The sequence below is a fragment of the Siphateles boraxobius genome, unplaced genomic scaffold (assembly GCF_051911475.1).
Source record: "Siphateles boraxobius isolate OS27281-9 unplaced genomic scaffold, OSU_SipBor_1 116, whole genome shotgun sequence".
Lineage (NCBI taxonomy): Eukaryota > Metazoa > Chordata > Actinopteri > Cypriniformes > Leuciscidae > Siphateles > Siphateles boraxobius.
Genome location: NW_027508718.1, coordinates 561,732 through 585,533, shown reverse-complemented (window position 1 = coordinate 585,533; position 23,802 = coordinate 561,732). Strand labels below are relative to the sequence as shown.

At 45.3% G+C, this 23,802-nt stretch overlaps 28 non-coding genes across 28 annotated transcripts; all 28 read right to left on the bottom strand.

The window, feature by feature from the left end:
- Positions 1-14: 14 nt before the first annotated feature.
- Positions 15-86, bottom strand: trnaq-uug (transfer RNA glutamine (anticodon UUG)). The gene has a single exon. It is a non-coding gene; the product is annotated as a tRNA-Gln (tRNA).
- Positions 87-156: 70 nt separating this feature from the next.
- Positions 157-229, bottom strand: trnaf-gaa (transfer RNA phenylalanine (anticodon GAA)). The gene has a single exon. It is a non-coding gene; the product is annotated as a tRNA-Phe (tRNA).
- A 93-nt stretch (positions 230-322) lies between these two features.
- trnai-aau (transfer RNA isoleucine (anticodon AAU)) lies at positions 323-396 on the bottom strand. Its single transcript has one exon. It is a non-coding gene; the product is annotated as a tRNA-Ile (tRNA).
- An 88-nt stretch (positions 397-484) lies between these two features.
- Positions 485-556, bottom strand: trnap-agg (transfer RNA proline (anticodon AGG)). The gene has a single exon. It is a non-coding gene; the product is annotated as a tRNA-Pro (tRNA).
- A 742-nt stretch (positions 557-1,298) lies between these two features.
- On the bottom strand, positions 1,299-1,370 carry trnaq-uug (transfer RNA glutamine (anticodon UUG)). The gene has a single exon. It is a non-coding gene; the product is annotated as a tRNA-Gln (tRNA).
- A 70-nt stretch (positions 1,371-1,440) lies between these two features.
- On the bottom strand, positions 1,441-1,513 carry trnaf-gaa (transfer RNA phenylalanine (anticodon GAA)). The gene has a single exon. It is a non-coding gene; the product is annotated as a tRNA-Phe (tRNA).
- Positions 1,514-1,606: 93 nt separating this feature from the next.
- On the bottom strand, positions 1,607-1,680 carry trnai-aau (transfer RNA isoleucine (anticodon AAU)). Its single transcript has one exon. It is a non-coding gene; the product is annotated as a tRNA-Ile (tRNA).
- Positions 1,681-1,768: 88 nt separating this feature from the next.
- trnap-agg (transfer RNA proline (anticodon AGG)) lies at positions 1,769-1,840 on the bottom strand. Its single transcript has one exon. It is a non-coding gene; the product is annotated as a tRNA-Pro (tRNA).
- A 2,847-nt stretch (positions 1,841-4,687) lies between these two features.
- trnaf-gaa (transfer RNA phenylalanine (anticodon GAA)) lies at positions 4,688-4,760 on the bottom strand. The gene has a single exon. It is a non-coding gene; the product is annotated as a tRNA-Phe (tRNA).
- A 309-nt stretch (positions 4,761-5,069) lies between these two features.
- On the bottom strand, positions 5,070-5,141 carry trnaq-uug (transfer RNA glutamine (anticodon UUG)). The gene has a single exon. It is a non-coding gene; the product is annotated as a tRNA-Gln (tRNA).
- Positions 5,142-5,211: 70 nt separating this feature from the next.
- Positions 5,212-5,284, bottom strand: trnaf-gaa (transfer RNA phenylalanine (anticodon GAA)). Its single transcript has one exon. It is a non-coding gene; the product is annotated as a tRNA-Phe (tRNA).
- Positions 5,285-5,377: 93 nt separating this feature from the next.
- trnai-aau (transfer RNA isoleucine (anticodon AAU)) lies at positions 5,378-5,451 on the bottom strand. Its single transcript has one exon. It is a non-coding gene; the product is annotated as a tRNA-Ile (tRNA).
- Positions 5,452-5,539: 88 nt separating this feature from the next.
- trnap-agg (transfer RNA proline (anticodon AGG)) lies at positions 5,540-5,611 on the bottom strand. Its single transcript has one exon. It is a non-coding gene; the product is annotated as a tRNA-Pro (tRNA).
- Positions 5,612-9,094: 3,483 nt separating this feature from the next.
- On the bottom strand, positions 9,095-9,166 carry trnaq-uug (transfer RNA glutamine (anticodon UUG)). Its single transcript has one exon. It is a non-coding gene; the product is annotated as a tRNA-Gln (tRNA).
- A 205-nt stretch (positions 9,167-9,371) lies between these two features.
- trnaq-uug (transfer RNA glutamine (anticodon UUG)) lies at positions 9,372-9,443 on the bottom strand. The gene has a single exon. It is a non-coding gene; the product is annotated as a tRNA-Gln (tRNA).
- Positions 9,444-9,699: 256 nt separating this feature from the next.
- On the bottom strand, positions 9,700-9,773 carry trnai-aau (transfer RNA isoleucine (anticodon AAU)). The gene has a single exon. It is a non-coding gene; the product is annotated as a tRNA-Ile (tRNA).
- Positions 9,774-9,861: 88 nt separating this feature from the next.
- trnap-agg (transfer RNA proline (anticodon AGG)) lies at positions 9,862-9,933 on the bottom strand. The gene has a single exon. It is a non-coding gene; the product is annotated as a tRNA-Pro (tRNA).
- A 6,232-nt stretch (positions 9,934-16,165) lies between these two features.
- trnaq-uug (transfer RNA glutamine (anticodon UUG)) lies at positions 16,166-16,237 on the bottom strand. Its single transcript has one exon. It is a non-coding gene; the product is annotated as a tRNA-Gln (tRNA).
- Positions 16,238-16,709: 472 nt separating this feature from the next.
- On the bottom strand, positions 16,710-16,781 carry trnaq-uug (transfer RNA glutamine (anticodon UUG)). The gene has a single exon. It is a non-coding gene; the product is annotated as a tRNA-Gln (tRNA).
- A 70-nt stretch (positions 16,782-16,851) lies between these two features.
- trnaf-gaa (transfer RNA phenylalanine (anticodon GAA)) lies at positions 16,852-16,924 on the bottom strand. The gene has a single exon. It is a non-coding gene; the product is annotated as a tRNA-Phe (tRNA).
- A 93-nt stretch (positions 16,925-17,017) lies between these two features.
- Positions 17,018-17,091, bottom strand: trnai-aau (transfer RNA isoleucine (anticodon AAU)). The gene has a single exon. It is a non-coding gene; the product is annotated as a tRNA-Ile (tRNA).
- An 88-nt stretch (positions 17,092-17,179) lies between these two features.
- trnap-agg (transfer RNA proline (anticodon AGG)) lies at positions 17,180-17,251 on the bottom strand. Its single transcript has one exon. It is a non-coding gene; the product is annotated as a tRNA-Pro (tRNA).
- A 2,688-nt stretch (positions 17,252-19,939) lies between these two features.
- On the bottom strand, positions 19,940-20,011 carry trnaq-uug (transfer RNA glutamine (anticodon UUG)). The gene has a single exon. It is a non-coding gene; the product is annotated as a tRNA-Gln (tRNA).
- A 472-nt stretch (positions 20,012-20,483) lies between these two features.
- On the bottom strand, positions 20,484-20,555 carry trnaq-uug (transfer RNA glutamine (anticodon UUG)). Its single transcript has one exon. It is a non-coding gene; the product is annotated as a tRNA-Gln (tRNA).
- A 70-nt stretch (positions 20,556-20,625) lies between these two features.
- trnaf-gaa (transfer RNA phenylalanine (anticodon GAA)) lies at positions 20,626-20,698 on the bottom strand. The gene has a single exon. It is a non-coding gene; the product is annotated as a tRNA-Phe (tRNA).
- A 93-nt stretch (positions 20,699-20,791) lies between these two features.
- Positions 20,792-20,865, bottom strand: trnai-aau (transfer RNA isoleucine (anticodon AAU)). Its single transcript has one exon. It is a non-coding gene; the product is annotated as a tRNA-Ile (tRNA).
- Positions 20,866-20,953: 88 nt separating this feature from the next.
- trnap-agg (transfer RNA proline (anticodon AGG)) lies at positions 20,954-21,025 on the bottom strand. The gene has a single exon. It is a non-coding gene; the product is annotated as a tRNA-Pro (tRNA).
- A 2,685-nt stretch (positions 21,026-23,710) lies between these two features.
- On the bottom strand, positions 23,711-23,782 carry trnaq-uug (transfer RNA glutamine (anticodon UUG)). Its single transcript has one exon. It is a non-coding gene; the product is annotated as a tRNA-Gln (tRNA).
- Positions 23,783-23,802: the final 20 nt, after the last annotated feature.

Below are 23,802 nucleotides of genomic sequence, written 5' to 3'. Positions count from 1 at the left end.
CAAAGATCCTAAAAAGGTTCCACCGAGATTTGAACTCGGATCGCTGGATTCAAAGCCCAGAGTGCTAACCATTACACCATGGAACCAACACACCCTGCTAACTGGCTGTCTGAGAGGTGGAATCAGGTAGACTAAAAGAGGGGGAGGTTGTTCCTCTGCCGGAACCCGGGATTGAACCAGGGACCTTTAGATCTTCAGTCTAACGCTCTCCCAACTGAGCTATTTCGGCCAGGTACTTGTGCGGTTTGGCCAGCATGGATGTATGGGAGACCGCCCGTCATTTTCGAGAAGAGCAGAGCGAAGGTCCCAGAGAGAAAATGATTGGCCCGTACGGGGATCGAACTCGCAGCCTTGGCGTTATTAGCACCACGCTCTAACCAACTGAGCTAACCAGCCTCTCTCTGGCACATTTTATCCCCAATTGCTCAGAAATATCCTGGTTGCCCTAATAAGGCTGAAGAGATTAAAAGCAAAGCTGAATAATGGGCTCGTCCGGGATTTGAACCCGGGACCTCTCGCACCCTAAGCGAGAATCATACCCCTAGACCAACGAGCCGAAACATACATCCTCCCTGCTGCTGTCGGGCCGAAAACATTTCAGCTTCCATGGCTTAAAGCGCAATTTTTTGATTAAATCAACAATTAAAAGGTAGCCAGTGCAAAGTTTCCAGCACAGAGGAAATGCTGCCTCTTTTTTTGTGGTCATTGGAAATCACGCTGCAGGACCTGCACACAAATAATGAGAAGCTTACTTACAGGAGCCTGGTCTGCAACACTGGACCCAGTTGATGTTGCAGGAGCAGAGGCAGCACTTGGCTGGACAGAAGGCTGTGGAGGAGACTGCAGAGGAGGCTGAGCAGGGCGCAGAGGAGGAGACTGCAGAGGAGGCTGGGCAGGGCGCAGAGGAGGAGACTGCAGAGGAGGCTGGGCAGGGCGCAGAGGAGGAGACTGCAGAGGAGGCTGGGCAGGGTGCAGAGGAGGAGACTGCAGAGGAGGCTGGGCAGGGCGCTGTTTGTTGTCCGACAGCGGGTTGTCCCTCTCCTCCTCCCCCAAAATGCTGCTGACCAGATAGCAGGCATACCCCAGTGAGTTCTCCAGCAGCCACAGGAACCTCTGACCCTGGTGTTTCCCAAACTGGATCTTGCAGTGAGCCAGAACCAGGAACTGGTCTCCAGGATTCCCTTTTTAAGCCCATGTTTCCCCAATTCCGACTCGGTTTGAGAGTGCCAATTTCACCGCCATGTCAGCAGTTGCGCATCACCTCTGTTTTTCCCCTCCCTTCCGCAAAGATCCTAAAAAGGTTCCACCGAGATTTGAACTCGGATCGCTGGATTCAAAGCCCAGAGTGCTAACCATTACACCATGGAACCAACACACCCTGCTAACTGGCTGTCTGAGAGGTGGAATCAGGTAGACTAAAAGAGGGGGAGGTTGTTCCTCTGCCGAAACCCGGGATTGAACCAGGGACCTTTAGATCTTCAGTCTAACGCTCTCCCAACTGAGCTATTTCGGCCAGGTACTTGTGCGGTTTGGCCAGCATGGATGTATGGGAGACCGCCCGTCATTTTCGAGAAGAGCAGAGCGAAGGTCCCAGAGAGAAAATGATTGGCCCGTACGGGGATCGAACCCGCAGCCTTGGCGTTATTAGCACCACGCTCTAACCAACTGAGCTAACCAGCCTCTCTCTGGCACATTTTATCCCCAATTGCTCAGAAATATCCTGGTTGCCCTAATAAGGCTGAAGAGATTAAAAGCAAAGCTGAATAATGGGCTCGTCCGGGATTTGAACCCGGGACCTCTCGCACCCTAAGCGAGAATCATACCCCTAGACCAACGAGCCGAAACATACATCCTCCCTGCTGCTGTCGGGCCGAAAACATTTCAGCTTCCATGGCTTAAAGCGCAATTTTTTGATTAAATCAACAATTAAAAGGTAGCCAGTGCAAAGTTTCCAGCACAGAGGAAATGCTGCCTCTTTTTTTGTGGTCATTGGAAATCACGCTGCAGGACCTGCACACAAATAATGAGAAGCTTACTTACAGGAGCCTGGTCTGCAACACTGGACCCAGTTGATGTTGCAGGAGCAGAGGCAGCACTTGGCTGGACAGAAGGCTGTGGAGGAGACTGCAGAGGAGGCTGAGCAGGGCGCAGAGGAGGAGACTGCAGAGGAGGCTGGGCAGGGCGCAGAGGAGGAGACTGCAGAGGAGGCTGGGCAGGGCGCAGAGGAGGAGACTGCAGAGGAGGCTGGGCAGGGTGCAGAGGAGGAGACTGCAGAGGAGGCTGGGCAGGGCGCTGCAGTCCTGTGGGTGGCTGTAGTGAGGATGGTCCTGGTGCAGAGGGACAGGGGTTGAAAGCCTTGCTGGAAAGATGGGAGTTGCTCTTTCCAGTGGACAGGAAGCTCTGCAGGCGACTGGGACACCTGGCCAGGGGTCCACAATGCTGGAGGAGCAGGATAAGGGGCAGGAGCAGGGGCAGTAGCACGAGCCGGGGCAGGAGCAGGGCCTCTCGAGCCTGCAGTGGCTGGAGAAAAAAGAAAAAACTTACCCACTTACAGGGTTTGGCTGGAGACAAAATCTTTTGTGTGTCTCTTTTTAGTGGCAGTAGGTGGAGGAGGAACAGACATAGTGGCAGTGGGCACAGCAGAAGTGAGGACAGATGCAGTGGGCACAGTGGTGGTGGGCACGTGGGCTAGAGCCTGCCTCTTCAGCACGTATGCTTTGAAAAGGGCCATATTGGTGTTAGGCCTGGCCTTTCCCTTCTTCAGGTAGGTGATGAGAGCCTGGGCCTCCTTGCTTGGGTCCTCATACACCTCCTTCATTGACCTACCCTTAAAATCCCCAAACTCCACCATCAGACATCCAGAGTCTCCTGTCCTCTGGGCCTCCTGCAGCATGGCCTGTTTTTTTCTGATACACCTCTACAGCCTCGCCTACCTCCCTGATCTGCGAGGTGTATCTGAGGAACAGGTGTTTGTTGTCCGACAGCGGGTTGTCCCTCTCCTCCTCCCCCAAAATGCTGCTGACCAGATAGCAGGCATACCCCAGTGAGTTCTCCAGCAGCCACAGGAACCTCTGACCCTGGTGTTTCCCAAACTGGATCTTGCAGTGAGCCAGAACCAGGAACTGGTCTCCAGGATTCCCTCCATTCTGCCTCAAAAAGGCAGTGGCCTCAGCCAGGACCTCCTCCTTACACCTGGCCCTCCCTGCCAACACGATCTTCCTCCTATTGGCCTCCTCAGTTGGCCCCATAAGGAGTCGACCCTCAGAGGTACTTCGTAAAACCGGGTATGCATACATAATCTGAAAGGACACAGGCATAAACAGAACGTTACATAGCTGTCATATTCCAACTGAAAGTATTTTACTACATCATTTGTTTTTTATGTAATTAATTATTATAATATTATAATAATTAATGAATATTATTATTATTATTATGAGCATAAGCATTATTGTTTTTTATACAACTGTGAATCACTTTGAATTGCCTTGTGTACAAATTGTAAATAGTGTGATGAACTTATTAATAAGAAAATAAATAACACTTCTTGGTACAATCTTGCTGGTATCATGCCATGCTTAAATCGTTTTGTTTTGTTTAGCTTTTGTGGCAGAGATTACTAAGAAAAACCAAATATAACATAATGGCGTTTATGCCAATTCATAATAATATGATCATCAAACAGATCTAAAACTTAAAATGGTATATCAAATCGTTTTGGTATATCTTTTATAACATAGTTGAGAATAATTTGTTGAAACAAAAAAACACTTGTTTTTGCCTATTCATGTCTTTTTAAATATGTATAACATAGAATTTAAAAAGATAACATAAATATGTATACTGGTGTATAACATAGTATAGTATAACATATATGAATTAAACTTTTTTTTAAAGGTTTAAGTAAAATATCTTCTTGTGCTCAAAATAATGTAATGAATGACAAAAATGAGGATGGAGGAATCGAATGAAAGCTTTTTTATACATTGGAATACTTGATCACTCGAGCGTCACTTCATAGCGTCATCAGCAGCGCTCAAAGGATCTGCCCTCATGTTGTTGCAGTTTTTTTATTTAAGAAATTCATAATAAATAATAATAAAGCAAGATACCCTGTTGAAATATGTGTAATGTGTGGTTTATATAAACTGCAAAGGTAAAGTATACTTTAAAACAGATTGTGACCGATGTGAAGGGGGAGGAGAATGTATACGTGCGTCACGTTTAGTCAATAAAACACTTCCGCATAGGATACAACTGTGTATCCTCGCTCATGACTCCTCTGAAAGCCTCCTCACTCCTCGAGGTGCAATTAGAGAATTGAGATGTCCTTCAAGATGGCTGAGCTCGATCGGTTTCCGGGTCATAGGATGGAGGACAGAGGAACGAGGAGACGAGGAGGGATATTGAGAAGCACCCTATGTTTCCCCAATTCCGACTCGGTTTGAGAGTGCCAATTTCACCGCCACGTCAGCAGTTGCGCATCACCTCTGTTTTTTCCCACCCTTCCGCGAAGAACCTAAAAAGGTTCTACCGAGATTTGAACTCGGATCGCTGGATTAAAAGCCCAGAGTGCTAACCATTACACCATGGAACAAACACACCCTCCCAGCTGTCTGTCTGAGAGGCAGATAGCGATGAGGCTAGGTGGAATCAGGTAGCCTAAAGGAGGCAGGCGTGGTTCCTCTGCCGAAACCCGAGATTGAACCAGGGACCTTTAGATCTTCAGTCTAACACTCTCCCAACTGAGCTATTTCGGCCAGGTACTTGTGCTGTTTAGCCTGCCAAATGAAGGTCTCACCGAGATTTGAATTCGGATCACTGGATTCAGAGCCCAGAGTGCTAACCCTTACACCATGGAACCTCGGCGTGTGTCAACTTTTCCCATGAGGTGCAGAGATTTAAGTCATTCAGTCCAGAACCGCGATAGCAAGGAGCAAAATAAGCCTTTGCTTTTTAAGCCCATGTTTCCCCAATTCCGACTCGGTTTGAGGGTGCCAATTTCACCGCCACGTCAGCAGTTGCGCATCACCTCTGTTTTTCCCCTCCCTTCCCCAAAGATCCTAAAAAGGTTCCACCGAGATTTGAACTCGGATCGCTGGATTCAAAGCCCAGAGTGCTAACCATTACACCATGGAACCAACACACCCTGCTAACTGGCTGTCTGAGAGGTGGAATCAGGTAGACTAAAAGAGGGGGAGGTTGTTCCACTGCCGAAACCCGGGATTGAACCAGGGACCTTTAGATCTTCAGTCTAACGCTCTCCCAACTGAGCTATTTCGGCCAGGTACTTGTGCAGTTTAGCCAGCATGGATGTATGGGAGACCGCCTGTCATTTTCGAGAAGAGCAGAGCGAAGGTCCCAGAGAGAAAATGATTGGCCCGTACGGGGATCGAACCCGCAGCCTTGGAGTTATTAGCGCCACGCTCTAACCAACTGAGCTAACCGGCCTCTCTCTGGCACATTTTATCCCCAATTGCTCAGAAATATCCTGGTTGCCCTAATAAGGCTGAAGAGATTAAAAGCAAAGCCGAAAAATGGGCTCGTCCGGGATTTGAACCCTGGACCTCTCGCACCCTAAGCGAGAATCATACCCCTAGACCAACGAGCCGAAACATACATCCTCCCTGCTGCTGTCGGGCCGAAAAGATTTAAGCTTCCATGGCTTAAAGCGCAATTTTTTGATTAAATCAACAATTAAAAGGTATTCAGTGCAAAGTTTCCAGCACAGAGGAAATGCGGCCTCTTTTTTTGTGGTCATTGGAAATCAAGCTGCAGGACCTGCACACGAATAATGAGAAGCTTACTTACAGGAGCCTGGTCTGCAACACTGGACCCAGTTGATGTTGCAGGAGCAGAGGCAGCACTTGGCTCGACAGAAGGCTGTGGAGGAGACTGCAGAGGAGGCTGAGCAGGGCGCAGAGGAGGAGACTGCAGAGGAGGCTGGGCAGGGCGCAGAGGAGGAGACTGCAGAGGAGGCTGGGCAGGGCGCAGAGGAGGAGACTGTAGAGGAGGCTGGGCAGGGTGCAGAGGAGGAGACTGCAGAGGAGGCTGGGCAGGGCGCTGCAGTCCTGTGGGTGGCTGTAGTGAGGATGGTCCTGGTGCAGAGGGACAGGGGTTGAAAGCCTTGCTGGAAAGGTGGGAGTTGCTCTTTCCAGTGGACAGGAAGCTCTGCAGGCGACTGGGACACCTGGCCAGGGGTCCACAATGCTGGAGGAGCAGGATAAGGGGCAGGAGCAGGGGCAGTAGCACGAGCCGGGGCAGGAGCAGGGCCTCTCGAGCCTGCAGTGCCTGGAGAAAAAAGAAAAAACTTACCCACTTACAGGGTTTGGCTGGAGACAAAATCTTTTGTGTGTCTCTTTTTAGTGGCAGTAGGTTGAGGAGGAACAGACACAGTGGCAGTGGGCACAGCAGAAGTGAGGACAGATGCAGTGGGCACAGTGGTGGTGGGCACGTGGGCTAGAGCCTGCCTCTTCAGCACGTATGCTTTGAAAAGGGCCATATTGGTGTTAGGCCTGGCCTTTGCCTTCTTCAGGTAGGTGATGAGAGCCTGGGCCTCCTTGCTTGGGTCCTCATACACCTCCTTCATTGACCTACCCTTAAAATCCCCAAACTCCACCATCAGACATCCAGAGTCTCCGGTCCTCTGGGCCTCCTGCAGCATGGCCTGTTTTTTTTCTGATACACCTCTACAGCCTCGCCTACCTCCCTGATCTGCGAGGTGTATCTGAGGAACAGGTGTTTGTTGTCCGACAGCGGGTTGTCCCTCTCCTCCTCCCCCAAAATGCTGCTGACCAGATAGCAGGCATACCCCAGTGAGTTCTCCAGCAGCCACAGGAACCTCTGACCCTGGTGTTTCCCAAACTGGATCTTGCAGTGAGCCAGAACCAGGAACTGGTCTCCAGGATTCCCTCCATTCTGCCTCAAAAAGGCAGTGGCCTCAGCCAGGACCTCCTCCTTACACCTGGCCCTCCCTGCCAACACGATCTTCCTCCTATTGGCCTCCTCAGTTGGCCCCATAAGGAGTCGACCCTCAGAGGTTCTTCGTAAAACCGGGTATGCATACATAATCTGAAAGGACACAGGCATAAACAGAACGTTACATAGCTGTCATATTCCAACTGAAAGTATTTTACTACATCATTTGTTTTTTATGTAATTAATTATTATAATATTATAATAATTAATGAATATTATTATTATTATTATTATGAGCATAAGCATTATTGTTTTTTATACAACTGTGAATCACTTTGAATTGCCTTGTGTACAAATTGTAAATAGTGTGATGAACTTATTAATAAGAAAATAAATAACACTTCTTGGTACAATCTTGCTGGTATCATGCCATGCTTAAATCGTTTTGTTTTGTTTAGCTTTTGTGGCAGAGATTACTAAGAAACACCAAATATAACATAAAGGCGTTTATGCCAATTCATAATAATATGATCATCAAACAGATCTAAAACTTAAAATGGTATATCAAATCGTTTTGGTATATCTTTTATAACATAGTCGAGAATCATTTGTTGAAACAAAAAAACACTTGTTTTTGCCTATTCATGTCTTTTTAAATATGTATAACATAGTATTTAAAAAGATAACATAAATATGTATACTGGTGTATAACATAGTATAGTATAACATATATGAATTAAACTTTTTTTTTTAAAGGTTTTAGTAAAAATCTTCTTGTGGTCAAAATAATGTAATGAATGACACAAAAAAATACTAAATTAACAACAACAAAAAAATGGTTTAAGGAGGATATAGCTCAATTAGCGGTCGGCTAATTATCTTGACAGTAGTGGCATGTTTTTTACTGTATATCATGGTAAAGTTGCAGGTTCACATGTACAGAAGAAAACGTGTGCTATTACACGCTAGCTAGCTTTATTGGCATGTTTAATTGTCTAAAAACAAACACTGTTTATGAATAAATAATGATCGATTATACAGTCGTGAAGAATAGACTTACCTGTTGCAAAGATTGCAAAGATGACGATAATAATAGCGGTCGCCGATTGGTCAAAAGTAAGCCACAGGAGCAGAGCCAGGAGAGAAACGCGATTGGTCAAAAGTAAGCCACAGGAGAGAAAGGCGATTGGTCAAAAGTAAGCCACAGGAGAGAAACACGATTGGTCAAAAGTAAGCCACAGGAGAGAACGTGATTGGTCAAAAGTAAGCCACAGCAGAGAAACACGATTGGCTCACGTGGGCTTACTTTGGCTCAATTGGTAGGAAGCAGTAGGCGCAAGCGAGAGGTAGTGGGATCGATGCCTGCATTCTCCAGTGCTGTCCATCCTTTTTACGCCCCCCTTCAAGGGGCACTACCTAGATGAGCTCTTGCGGCTCATTGCTGCCGAAAAAGTTTTTTCGAAACGAGGTACTGCACAGATTCCTGGCAAAAGCAGTTCCCACCGAGATTTGAACTTGGATCGCTAGATTCAGAGCCCAGAGTGCTAACCATTACACCATGGAACCTTGGCGTGTGTCAACTTTTCCCATGAGCAGCAGAGATTTAAGTCATTGAGTTCAGAAGCACGATAGCAAGGATTTAAGTCATTGAGTCCAGAAGCACGATAGCAAGGAGCAAATGAAGCCTTTGCTTTTTAAGCCCATGTTTCCCCAATTCCGACTCGGTTTGAGAGTGCCAATTTCACCGCCACGTCAGCAGTTGCGCATCACCTCTGTTTTTTCCCTCCCTTCCGCAAAGAACCTAAAAAGGTTCCACCGAGATTTGAACTCGGATCGCTGGATTCAAAGCGCAATTTTTTCATTAAATCTACAATTAAAAGGTAGCCAGTGCAAAGTTGCCAGCACAGAGGAAATTCGGCCTGTTTTTTTGTGGTCATTGGAAATCACGCTGCAGCACCTGCACACGTGCTAGGGATCGCGCCTCGCTCAATATACTCAAATGGTAGAGCGCTTGCTTAGCATACGAGAGGTAGCGGGATCGATGCCTGCATTCTCCAGTGCTGTCCATCCTTTTTACGCCCCCCTTCAAGGGGCACTACCTAGATGAGCTCTTGCGGCTCAGTGCTGCCGAAAAAGTTTTTTCGAACGGGGTACTGCACACATTCCTGGCAAAAGCAGGTCCCACCGAGATTTGAACTCGGATCGCTGGATTCAAAGCCCAGAGTGCTAACCATTACACCATGGAACCTTGGCGTGTGTCAACTTTTCCCATGAGCAGCAGAGATTTAAGTCATTGAGTCCTGAAGCACGATAGCAAGGAGCAAATGAAGCCTTTGCTTTTTAAGCCCATGTTTCCCAAATTCCGACTCGGTTTGAGAGTGTCAATTTCACTGCCATGTCACCAGTTGCGCATCACCTCTGTTTTTTCCCTCCCTTCCGCAAAGAACCTAAAAAGGTTCCACCGAGATTTGAACTCGGATTGCTGGATTCAAAGCCCAGAGTGCAAACCATTACACCATGGAACCAACACACTCTGCTAGATGGCTGTTTGAGAGGCAGATAGCGATGAGGCTAGGTGGAATCAGGTAGACTAAAAGTGGCAGACATGGTTCCTCTGCCGAAACCCGGGATTGAACCAGGGACCTTTAAATCTTCACTCTAACACTCTCCCAACTGAGCTATTTCGGCCAGGTACTTGTATGGTTTAGCCAGCAGGGATCTCTGGGAGACCGCCCGTCATTTTCGAGAAGAGCAGAGCGAAGGTCCCAGAGAGAAAATGAGTGGCCCGTACGGGGACCGAACCCGCGACCTTGGCGTTATTAGCACCACGCTCTAACCAACTGAGCTAACCGGCCTCTCTCTGGCACATTTTATCCCCAATTTCTCAGAAATATCCTGGTTGCCCTAATCAGGCTGAAGAGATTAAAAGCAAAGCCTAATAATGGGCTCGTCCGGGATTTGAACCCGGGACCTCTCGCACCCTAAGCGAGAATCATACCCCTAGACCAACGAGCCGAAACGTACATCCTGGTTACTGCTGCTAGGACGGAAACATTTCAGCTTCCATGGCTTAAAGCGCAATTTTTTGATTAAATCTATAATTAAAAGGTAGCCGGTGCAAAGTTTCAAGCACAGAGGAAATGCGGCCTCTTTTTTTGTGGTCATTGGAAATCACGCTGCAGGACCTGCACACGAATAATGAGAAGCTTACTTACAGGAGCCTGGTCTGCAACACTGGACCCAGTTGATGTTGCAGGAGCAGAGGCAGCACTTGGCTGGACAGAAGGCTGTGGAGGAGACTGCAGAGGAGGCTGAGCAGGGCGCAGAGGAGGAGACTGCAGAGGAGGCTGGGCAGGGTGCAGAGGAGGAGACTGCAGAGGAGGCTGGGCAGGGCGCAGAGGAGGAGACTGCAGAGGAGGCTGGGCAGGGCGCTGCAGTCCTGTGGGTGGCTGTAGTGAGGATGGTCCTGGTGCAGAGGGACAGGGGTTGAAGGCCTTGCTGGAAAGATGGGAGTTGCTCTTTCCAGTGGACAGGAAGCTCTGCAGGTGACTGGGACACCTGGCCAGGGGTCCACAATGCTGGAGGAGCAGGATAAGGGGCAGGAGCAGGGGCAGTAGCACGAGCCGGGGCAGGAGCAGGGCCTCTCGAGCCTGCAGTGGCTGGAGAAAAAAGAAAAAAACTTACCCACTTACAGGGTTTGGCTGGAGACAAAATCTTTTGTGCCAGCTGTGAAGCAGATAAATGCTTCCCCCGCGCCAACAGGGCCTTCACATTGGTCGCCAGCAGTGGCCTGTTCTTAGTGGCAGTAGGTGGAGGAGGAACAGACACAGTGGCAGTGGGCACAGCAGCAGTGAGGAATCGACCCTCAGTGGTTCTTCGTAAAACCGGGTATGCATACATAATCTGAAAGGACACAGGCATAAACAGAACGTTACATAGCTGTCATATTCCAACTGAAAGTATTTTACTACATCATTTGTTTTTTATGTAATGAATTATTATAATTAATTGTAAATAGTGTGATGAACTTATTAATAAGAAAACAAATAACACTTCTTGGTACAATCTTGCTGGTATCATGCCATGCTTAAATCGTTTTGTTTTGTTTAGCTTTTGTGGCAGAGATTACTAAGAAACACCAAATATAACATAAAGGCGTTTATGCCAATTCATAATAATATGATCATCAAACAGATCTAAAACTTAAAATGGTATATCAAATCGTTTTGGTATATCTTTTATAACATAGTTGAGAATCATTTGTTGAAACAAAAAAACACTTGTTTTTGCCTATTCATGTCTTTTTAAATATGTATAACATAGTATTTAAAAAGATAACATAAATATGTATACTGGTGTATAACATAGTATAGTATAACATATATGAATTAAACTTTTTTTTAAAGGTTTTAGTAAAAATCTTCTTGTGGTCAAAATAATGTAATGAATGACACAAAAAAATACTAAATTAACAACAACAAAAAAATGGTTTAAGGAGGATATAGCTTAATTAGCGGTCGGCTAATTATCTTGACAGTAGTGGCATGTTTTTTACTGTATATCATGGTAAAGTTGCAGGTTCACATGTACAGAAGAAAACGTGTGCTATTACACGCTAGCTAGCTTTATTGGCATGTTTAATTGTCTAAAAACAAACACTGTTTATGAATAAATAATGATCGATTAATAATAGCGGTCGCCGATTGGTCAAAAGTAAGCCACAGGAGCAGGGGGGGGGGGGGGGGCTTTTGGGTCAGGGGGCAATATGCTCTCTATCGCCCACTAGAGGTGTCCGAAAACCACCTATTCCGTGGCAAGTAGGTAAGGTTCTTTTTATTAAAACCATTATATTCTTGATTGCTAATTGTCTAAAGTGCTCATTTTTACAAAGTCAATGAAGTGTTCGACCCTTTAGCTACAAAGCTTTACATTTCGTTGCTATTTCAGTAACCTAAATTTTATAATAACAAGAAGGTGATTTTTCCTGGCCAGAAAATAGCTTGTTTGGAATTATAAGAAAGAGATAATTTTTGTTGAAAATTGATGTTAATATTACGGCCGTTTGCTGGACAAACAGATTGTTCGATAACTAAATTAATTCCATTTAAGGTTATCTCATATAATCAATCTGTAATAAGACTATTGATATATTAATGACGAACCATAACCCATTATGGTGATCATTCATATATACAATCGATCTATTTTCAGCTTCGATAATTTAACTGTAATGTGCAATATATTAATCATCATGATTAATTATTAAATTCCCTATATATAATTTGAGCTAATTTAATGTAAGACTCATTGTCGCTACATCTGTGTTGTGAAATAAAATAATATGTCATTTAAAAAAGACTGTTTTGTTTTATTTGTAGTTGTTTGTAAAATATTGTTTAAGATTTACATACCTTGAGGAAGTTGTTCCTCAGCTTGCGAGGCTACAGTTGCCATCTCCAGGTCATCTTCCTCCTCAAAAAAATCCGTAGCAGCAGAGTCTGTAAAATAACATAAAACACTAAGCACATGTCACCAACACACTTGTATGCGTTAAGTGATACTCACCACATGTAAAGAGCTGTCTCCGGGCTGCGGACTCAGACGCAGGTGGTACACGTGGTCCTGCAGCTGTTGAACACGTATTTTCGTTAGACATATATACTGCATAATATATACTGTAATGATTTTAAAGCTTGCAAATCACTTACAGGGTTTGGCTGGAGACAAAATCTTTTGTGCCAGCTGTGAAGCAGATAAATGCTTCCCCCGCGCCAACAGGGCCTTCACATTGGTCGCCAGCAGTGGCCTGTTCTTAGTGGCAGTAGGTGGAGGAGGAACAGACACAGTGGCAGTGGGCACAGCAGCAGTGAGGACAGATGCAGTGGGCACAGTGGTGGTGGGCACGTGGGCTGGAGCCTGCCTCTTCAGCACGTATGCTTTGAAAAGGGCCATATTGGTGTTAGGCCTGGCCTTTGCCTTCTTCAGGTAGGTGATGAGAGCCTGGGCCTCCTTGCTTGGGTCCTCATATACCTCCTTCATTGACCTACCCTTAAAATCCCCAAACTCCACCATCAGACATCCAGAGTCTCCTGTCCTCTCGGCCTCCTGCAGCATGGCCTGTTTTTTCTGATACACCTCCACAGCCTCGCCTACCTCCCTGATCTGCGAGGTGTATCTGAGGAACAGGTGTTTGTTGGCCGACAGCGGGTTGTCCCTCTCCTCCTCCCCCAAAATGCTGCTGACCAGATAGCAGGCATACCCCAGTGAGTTCTCCAGCAGCCACAGGAACCTCTGACCCTGGTGTTTCCCAAACTGGATCTTGCAGTGAGCCAGAACCAGGTACTGGTCTCCAGGATTCCCTCCATTCTGCCTCACAAAGCCAGTGGCCTCAGCCAGGACCTCCTCCTTACACCTGGCCCTATCTGCCAACACGATCTCCCTCCTATTGGCCTCCTCAGTTGGCCCCATAAGGAGTCGACCCTCAGAGGTTCTTCGTAAAACCGGGTATGCATACATAATCTGAAAGGACACAGGCATAAACAGAACGTTACATAGCTGTCATATTCCAACTGAAAGTATTTTACTACAGCATTTGCTTTTTATGTAATAAATTATTATAATATTATAATAATTAATGATTATTATTATTATGAGCATAAGCATTATTGTTTTTTATACAACTGTGAATCACTTTGAATTGCCTTGTGTACAAATTGTAAATAGTGTGATGAACTTATTAATAAGAAAATAAATAACACTTCTTGGTACAATCTTGCTGGTATCATGCCCTGCTTAAATCGTTTTGTTTTGTTTAGCTTTTGTGGCAGAGATTACTAAGAAACACCAAATATAACATAAAGGCGTTTATGACAATTCATAATAATATGATCATCAAACAGATCTAAAACTTAAAATGGTATATCAAATCGTTTTGGTATATCTTTTATAACGTAGTTGAGAATCATTTGTTGAAACAAAAAAACACTTGTTTTTGCCTATTCATGTCTTTTTAAATATGTATAACATAGTATTTAAAAAGATAACATAAATATGTATACTGGTGTATAACATAGTATAGTATAACATATATGAATTAAACTTTTTTTTAAAGGTTTTAGTAAAATATCTTCTTGTGCTCAAAATAATGTAATGAATGACAAAAATGAGGATGGAGGAATCGAATGAAAGCTTTTTTATACATTGGAATACTTGATCACTCGAGCGTCACTTCATAGCGTCATCAGCAGCGCTCAAAGGATCTGCCCTCATGTTGTTGCAGTTTGTTTATTTAAGAAATTCATAATAAATAATAATAAAGCAAGATACCCTGTTGAAATATGTGTAATGTGTGGTTTATATAAACTGCAAAGGTAAAGTATACTTTAAAACAGATTGTGACCGATGTGAAGGGGGAGGAGAATGTATACGTGCGTCACGTTTAGTCAATAAAACACTTCCGCATAGGATACAACTGTGTATCCTCGCTCATGACTCCTCTGAAAGCCTCCTCACTCCTCGAGGTGCAATTAGGGCAGTGTTTCCCAAACTTTTTTCAGTCGAGGCACCCTTTGAAAATTTAAAAAAAATTGTGGCACCCTACACTAGTGTTGTCACGAAACTACTTTGATACTATACCTTGAAATGTATTGATTTTCAATACCACAGGGAATAACTGCCGTATATAGGCCTACTGTCATATAGATATTTTTTAATATTATCAATTTTTTTGTCCATCCATTTAAAGTCTAGGAAATCATTAATTTCTTCTGCAGAGATGACTTTACATGATGACATATTTAATTAAGGCTTTTATTCATAATTCAGCAAAACATTGCTCAATTACCATTGCAAATCTCACCTAAATGTTTGCTCACTCAGTGTAGGCCTATTTGTGTTTTTATATTGGGATAATTTTGTTATAATTGCACAAGATAGCTTGTTTTTAATATATTTTATAATGTAATAATTTCACAGTTAATCTCCAAATTAATGTATAAACAACATAAAGACAGTATATTTTAAATAATTGTTTAATGGCATCTTTTTTATGAATGAAGCCCAGTATCACTGATACCAATACTGCTACTGATGTCAGGAAATACACAGAAATTGAATAAAGTTATCAAACACTTTACAGTCTTCACTGCATAAATAATAAATTAAATATAGATGAATCCTTATTAAAGCTACAAGCGTTCTTTAGTCAAGAGCAGTGAGTAATTTTCTCTGTTACCTGTTCTTTGATTCTGTCGTCACTGCTGCACTTGTTTATCTCACACGCGTCCCATCTTCTCACAACTCTAATTTAAGATTTTAACTAATTTAAGACTGCTCTCATGAGGATACTCAACAAAACGGACATTTTGTCATAACTGTGTGTTATTATTCGTTCAAGCACGAAAGAGAAGTCGATTCTGGCACGCGATGCGCGTCGTCCTGTGTCAGCAGGACATTCACAGACAGCGCGTTCTCTTTTGTCTTTTCGCGGTTGCATGGTTTAAAAGCATTTGCATGAATAAGAACGTGATTATATAATGTAAGGCTAGCCAAAGGATGACAGAAAAAACGGATGCTGCGTTAATTGTGTTTAAATCTTTTTTAACGCGTAAAACTGAAAAACATTAATCGCACGCGTTACCGTTGACAGCAGTACGGACATAACCGATGTGTTTGTGAATATGCGGCAAGACGGACGTTGTGACAATGGTTCGTGTGTATTTGACCGTAAGCGCAACAAGCCATGAAAAAGAGGCAGCTTTATGTGTGGACGCTGGGAATGAAGCACGAGAATGAAATCATGAGGAACCCCCGCAATTCAACGAACGCGGAAAACTTATGAGTTGCATTTTTTATTATAAATTTGTGTGCATTATTTGTTGTTATTAGACGATGCGAGAATGATGATACATTTATTATTATTTTTTTTACACATTTTAGCAATTTAAAAATGTTTAATGGAGTTTTTACACGGCACCCCTGCTCTCGCCAGAAGGCACCCAAGGGTGCCGCGGCACCCCGTTTGGGAAACGCTGAATTAGAGAATTGAGATGTCCTTCAAGATGGCTGAGCTCGATCGGTTTCCGGGTCATAGGATGGAGGACAGAGGAACGAGGAGACGAGGAGGGATATTGAGAAGCACCCTATGTTTCCCCAATTCCGACTCGGTTTGAGAGTGCCAATTTCACCGCCACGTCAGCAGTTGCGCATCACCTCTGTTTTTTCCCTCCCTTCCGCGAAGAACCTAAAAAGGTTCTACCGAGATTTGAACTCGGATCGCTGGATTCAAAGCCCAGAGTGCTAACCATTACACCATGGAACCAACACACCCTCCCAGCTGTCTGTCTGAGAGGCAGATAGCGATGAGGCTAGGTGGAATCAGGTAGCCTAAAGGAGGCGGGCGTGGTTCCTCTGCCGAAACCCGAGATTGAATCAGAGACCTTTAGATCTTCAGTCTAACACTCTCCCAACTGAGCTATTTTGACCAGGTACTTGTGCTGTTTAGCCTGGCAAATGAAGGTCTCACCGAGATTTGAATTCGGATCACTGGATTCAGAGCCCAGAGTGCTAACCCTTACACAATGGAACCTCGGCGTGTGTCAACTTTTCCCATGAGGTGCAGAGATTTAAGTCATTCAGTCCAGAACCGCGATAGCAAGGAGCAAAATAAGCCTTTGCTTTTTAAGCCCATGTTTCCCCAATTCCGACTCGGTTTGAGAGTGCCAATTTCACCGCCACGTCAGCAGTTGCGCATCACCTCTGTTTTTCCCCTCCCTTCCGCAAAGATCCTAAAAAGGTTCCACCGAGATTTGAACTCGGATCGCTGGATTCAAAGCCCAGAGTGCTAACCATTACACCATGGAACCAACACACCCTGCTAACTGGCTGTCTGAGAGGTGGAATCAGGTAGACTAAAAGAGGGGGAGGTTGTTCCTCTGCCGAAACCCGGGATTGAACCAGGGACCTTTAGATCTTCAGTCTAACGCTCTCCCAACTGAGCTATTTCGGCCAGGTACTTGTGCGGTTTGGCCAGCATGCATGTATGGGAGACCGCCCGTCATTTTCGAGAAGAGCAGAGCGAAGGTCCCAGAGAGAAAATGATTGGCCCGTACGGGGATCGAACGCGCAGACTTGGCGTTATTAGCGCCACGCTCTAACCAACTGAGCTAACCAGCCTCTCTCTGGCACATTTTATCCCCAATTGCTCAGAAATATCCTGGTTGCCCTAATAAGGCTGAAGAGATTAAAAGCAAAGCCGAATAATGGGCTCGTCCGGGATTTGAACGCGGGACCTCTCGCACCCTAAGCGAGAATCATACCCCTAGACCAACGAGCCGAAACATACATCCTCCCTGCTGCTGTCGGGCCGAAAACATTTCAGCTTCCATGGCTTAAAGCGCAATTTTTTGATTAAATCAACAATTAAAAGGTAGCCAGTGCAAAGTTTCCAGCACAGAGGAAATGCGGCCTCTTTTTTTGTGGTCATTGGAAATCACGCTGCAGGACCTGCACACGAATAATGAGAAGCTTACTTACAGGAGCCTGGTCTGCAACACTGGACCCAGTTGATGTTGCAGGAGCAGAGGCAGCACTTGGCTGGACAGAAGGCTGTGGAGGAGACTGCAGAGGAGGCTGAGCAGGGCGCAGAGGAGGAGACTGCAGAGGAGGCTGCGCAGGGCGCAGAGGAGGAGACTGCAGAGGAGGCTGGGTAGGGCGCAGAGGAGGAGACTGCAGAGGAGGCTGGGCAGGGTGCAGAGGAGGAGACTGCAGAGGAGGCTGGGCAGGGCGCTGCAGTCCTGTGGGTGGCTGTAGTGAGGATGGTCCTGGTGCAGAGGGACAGGGGTTGAAAGCCTTGCTGGAAAGATGGGAGTTGCTCTTTCCAGTGGACAGGAAGCTCTGCAGGCGACTGGGACACCTGGCCAGGGGTCCACAATGCTGGAGGAGCAGGATAAGGGGCAGGAGCAGGGGCAGTAGCACGAGCCGGGGCAGGAGCAGGGCCTCTCGAGCCTGCAGTGGCTGGAGAAAAAAGAAAAAACTTACCCACTTACAGGGTTTGGCTGGAGACAAAATCTTTTGTGTGTCTCTTTTTAGTGGCAGTAGGTGGAGGAGGAACAGACATAGTGGCAGTGGGCACAGCAGAAGTGAGGACAGATGCAGTGGGCACAGTGGTGGTGGGCACGTGGGCTAGAGCCTGCCTCTTCAGCACGTATGCTTTGAAAAGGGCCATATTGGTGTTAGGCCTGGCCTTTCCCTTCTTCAGGTAGGTGATGAGAGCCTGGGCCTCCTTGCTTGGGTCCTCATACACCTCCTTCATTTACCTACCCTTAAAATCCCCAAACTCCACCATCAGACATCCAGAGTCTCCTGTCCTCTGGGCCTCCTGCAGCATGGCCTGTTTTTTTCTGATACACCTCTACAGCCTCGTCTACCTCCCTGATCTGCGAGGTGTATCTGAGGAACAGGTGTTTGTTGTCCGACAGCGGGTTGTCCCTCTCCTCCTCCACCAAAATGCTGCTGACCAGATAGCAGGCATACCCCAGTGAGTTCTCCAGCAGCCACAGGAACCTCTGACCCTGGTGTTTCCCAAACTGGATCTTGCAGTGAGCCAGAACCAGGAACTGGTCTCCAGGATTCCCTCCATTCTGCCTCAAAAAGGCAGTGGCCTCAGCCAGGACCTCCTCCTTACACCTGGCCCTCCCTGCCAACACGATCTTCCTCCTATTGGCCTCCTCAGTTGGCCCCATAAGGAGTCAACCCTCAGAGGTTCTTCGTAAAACCGGGTATGCATACATAATCTGAAAGGACACAGGCATAAACAGAACGTTACATAGCTGTCATATTCCAACTGAAAGTATTTTACTACATCATTTGTTTTTTATGTAATTAATTATTATAATATTATAATAATTAATGAATATTATTATTATTATTATTATGAGCATAAGCATTATTGTTTTTTATACAACTGTGAATCACTTTGAATTGCCTTGTGTACAAATTGTAAATAGTGTGATGAACTTATTAATAAGAAAATAAATAACACTTCTTGGTACAATCTTGCTGGTATCATGCCATGCTTAAATCGTTTTGTTTTGTTTAGCTTTTGTGGCAGAGATTACTAAGAAAACCCAAATATAACATAAAGGCGTTTATGCCAATTCATAATAATATGATCATCAAACAGATCTAAAACTTAAAATGGTATATCAAATCGTTTTGGTTTTTCTTTTATAACATAGTTGAGAATCATTTGTTGAAACAAAAAAACACTTGTTTTTGCCTATTCATGTCTTTTTAAATATGTATAACATAGAATTTAAAAAGATAACATAAATATGTATACTGGTGTATAACATAGTATAGTATAACATATATGAATTAAACTTTTTTTTAAAGGTTTTAGTAAAATATCTTCTTGTGCTCAAAATAATGTAATGAATGACAAAAATGAGGATGGAGGAATCGAATGAAAGCTTTTTTATACATTGGAATACTTGATCACTCGAGCGTCACTTCATAGCGTCATCAGCAGCGCTCAAAGGATCTGCCCTCATGTTGTTGCAGTTTGTTTATTTAAGAAATTCATAATAAATAATAATAAAGCAAGATACCCTGTTGAAATATGTGTAATGTGTGGTTTATATAAACTGCAAAGGTAAAGTATACTTTAAAACAGATTGTGACCGATGTGAAGGGCGAGGAGAATGTATACGTGCGTCACGTTTAGTCAATAAAACACTTCCGCATAGGATACAACTGTGTATCCTCGCTCATGACTCCTCTGAAAGCCTCCTCACTCCTCGAGGTGCAATTAGAGAATTGAGATGTCCTTCAAGATGGCTGAGCTCGATCGGTTTCCGGGTCATAGGATGGAGGACAGAGGAACGAGGAGACGAGGAGGGATATTGAGAAGCACCCTATGTTTCCCCAATTCCGACTCGGTTTGAGAGTGCCAATTTCACCGCCACGTCAGCAGTTGCGCATCACCTCTGTTTTTTCCCTCCCTTCCGCGAAGAACCTAAAAAGGTTCTACCGAGATTTGAACTCGGATCGCTGGATTCAAAGCCCAGAGTGCTAACCATTACACCATGGAACCAACACACCCTCCCAGCTGTCTGTCTGAGAGGCAGATAGCGATGAGGCTAGGTGGAATCAGGTAGCCTAAAGGAGGCGGGCGTGGTTCCTCTGCCGAAACCCGAGATTGAATCAGAGACCTTTAGATCTTCAGTCTAACACTCTCCCAACTGAGCTATTTCGACCAGGTACTTGTGCTGTTTAGCCTGGCAAATGAAGGTCTCACCGAGATTTGAATTCGGATCACTGGATTCAGAGCCCAGAGTGCTAACCCTTACACAATGGAACCTCGGCGTGTGTCAACTTTTCCCATGAGGTGCAGAGATTTAAGTCATTCAGTCCAGAACCGCGATAGCAAGGAGCAAAATAAGCCTTTGCTTTTTAAGCCCATGTTTCCCCAATTCCGACTCGGTTTGAGAGTGCCAATTTCACCGCCACGTCAGCAGTTGCGCATCACCTCTGTTTTTCCCCTCCCTTCCGCAAAGATCCTAAAAAGGTTCCACCGAGATTTGAACTCGGATCGCTGGATTCAAAGCCCAGAGTGCTAACCATTACACCATGGAACCAACACACCCTGCTAACTGGCTGTCTGAGAGGTGGAATCAGGTAGACTAAAAGAGGGGGAGGTTGTTCCTCTGCCGAAACCCGGGATTGAACCAGGGACCTTTAGATCTTCAGTCTAACGCTCTCCCAACTGAGCTATTTCGGCCAGGTACTTGTGCAGTTTGGCCAGCATGCATGTATGGGAGACCGCCCGTCATTTTCGAGAAGAGCAGAGCGAAGGTCCCAGAGAGAAAATGATTGGCCCGTACGGGGATCGAACGCGCAGACTTGGCGTTATTAGCGCCACGCTCTAACCAACTGAGCTAACCAGCCTCTCTCTGGCACATTTTATCCCCAATTGCTCAGAAATATCCTGGTTGCCCTAATAAGGCTGAAGAGATTAAAAGCAAAGCCGAATAATGGGCTCGTCCGGGATTTGAACCCGGGACCTCTCGCACCCTAAGCGAGAATCATACCCCTAGACCAACGAGCCGAAACATACATCCTCCCTGCTGCTGTCGGGCCGAAAACATTTCAGCTTCCATGGCTTAAAGCGCAATTTTTTGATTAAATCAACAATTAAAAGGTAGCCAGTGCAAAGTTTCCAGCACAGAGGAAATGCGGCCTCTTTTTTTGTGGTCATTGGAAATCACGCTGCAGGACCTGCACACGAATAATGAGAAGCTTACTTACAGGAGCCTGGTCTGCAACACTGGACCCAGTTGATGTTGCAGGAGCAGAGGCAGCACTTGGCTGGACAGAAGGCTGTGGAGGAGACTGCAGAGGAGGCTGAGCAGGGCGCAGAGGAGGAGACTGCAGAGGAGGCTGGGCAGGGCGCAGAGGAAGAGACTGCAGAGGAGGCTGGGCAGGGCGCAGAGGAGGAGACTGCAGAGGAGGCTGGGCAGGGTGCAGAGGAGGAGACTGCAGAGGAGGCTGGGCAGGGCGCTGCAGTCCTGTGGGTGGCTGTAGTGAGGATGGTCCTGGTGCAGAGGGACAGGGGTTGAAAGCCTTGCTGGAAAGATGGGAGTTGCTCTTTCCAGTGGACAGGAAGCTCTGCAGGCGACTGGGACACCTGGCCAGGGGTCCACAATGCTGGAGGAGCAGGATAAGGGGCAGGAGCAGGGGCAGTAGCACGAGCCGGGGCAGGAGCAGGGCCTCTCGAGCCTGCAGTGGCTGGAGAAAAAAGAAAAAACTTACCCACTTACAGGGTTTGGCTGGAGACAAAATCTTTTGTGTGTCTCTTTTTAGTGGCAGTAGGTGGAGGAGGAACAGACATAGTGGCAGTGGGCACAGCAGAAGTGAGGACAGATGCAGTGGGCACAGTGGTGGTGGGCACGTGGGCTAGAGCCTGCCTCTTCAGCACGTATGCTTTGAAAAGGGCCATATTGGTGTTAGGCCTGGCCTTTCCCTTCTTCAGGTAGGTGATGAGAGCCTGGGCCTCCTTGCTTGGGTCCTCATACACCTCCTTCATTTACCTACCCTTAAAATCCCCAAACTCCACCATCAGACATCCAGAGTCTCCTGTCCTCTGGGCCTCCTGCAGCATGGCCTGTTTTTTTCTGATACACCTCTACAGCCTCGTCTACCTCCCTGATCTGCGAGGTGTATCTGAGGAACAGGTGTTTGTTGTCCGACAGCGGGTTGTCCCTCTCCTCCTCCACCAAAATGCTGCTGACCAGATAGCAGGCATACCCCAGTGAGTTCTCCAGCAGCCACAGGAACCTCTGACCCTGGTGTTTCCCAAACTGGATCTTGCAGTGAGCCAGAACCAGGAACTGGTCTCCAGGATTCCCTCCATTCTGCCTCAAAAAGGCAGTGGCCTCAGCCAGGACCTCCTCCTTACACCTGGCCCTCCCTGCCAACACGATCTTCCTCCTATTGGCCTCCTCAGTTGGCCCCATAAGGAGTCAACCCTCAGAGGTTCTTCGTAAAACCGGGTATGCATACATAATCTGAAAGGACACAGGCATAAACAGAACGTTACATAGCTGTCATATTCCAACTGAAAGTATTTTACTACATCATTTGTTTTTTATGTAATTAATTATTATAATATTATAATAATTAATGAATATTATTATTATTATTATGAGCATAAGCATTATTGTTTTTTATACAACTGTGAATCACTTTGAATTGCCTTGTGTACAAATTGTAAATAGTGTGATGAACTTATTAATAAGAAAATAAATAACACTTCTTGGTACAATCTTGCTGGTATCATGCCATGCTTAAATCGTTTTGTTTTGTTTAGCTTTTGTGGCAGAGATTACTAAGAAAACCCAAATATAACATAAAGGCGTTTATGCCAATTCATAATAATATGATCATCAAACAGATCTAAAACTTAAAATGGTATATCAAATCGTTTTGGTTTTTCTTTTATAACATAGTTGAGAATCATTTGTTGAAACAAAAAAACACTTGTTTTTGCCTATTCATGTCTTTTTAAATATGTATAACATAGAATTTAAAAAGATAACATAAATATGTATACTGGTGTATAACATAGTATAGTATAACATATATGAATTAAACTTTTTTTTAAAGGTTTTAGTAAAATATCTTCTTGTGCTCAAAATAATGTAATGAATGACAAAAATGAGGATGGAGGAATCGAATGAAAGCTTTTTTATACATTGGAATACTTGATCACTCGAGCGTCACTTCATAGCGTCATCAGCAGCGCTCAAAGGATCTGCCCTCATGTTGTTGCAGTTTGTTTATTTAAGAAATTCATAATAAATAATAATAAAGCAAGATACCCTGTTGAAATATGTGTAATGTGTGGTTTATATAAACTGCAAAGGTAAAGTATACTTTAAAACAGATTGTGACCGATGTGAAGGGCGAGGAGAATGTATACGTGCGTCACGTTTAGTCAATAAAACACTTCCGCATAGGATACAACTGTGTATCCTCGCTCATGACTCCTCTGAAAGCCTCCTCACTCCTCGAGGTGCAATTAGAGAATTGAGATGTCCTTCAAGATGGCTGAGCTCGATCGGTTTCCGGGTCATAGGATGGAGGACAGAGGAACGAGGAGACGAGGAGGGATATTGAGAAGCACCCTATGTTTCCCCAATTCCGACTCGGTTTGAGAGTGCCAATTTCACCGCCACGTCAGCAGTTGCGCATCACCTCTGTTTTTTCCCTCCCTTCCGCGAAGAACCTAAAAAGGTTCTACCGAGATTTGAACTCGGATCGCTGGATTCAAAGCCCAGAGTGCTAACCATTACACCATGGAACCAACACACCCTCCCATCTGTC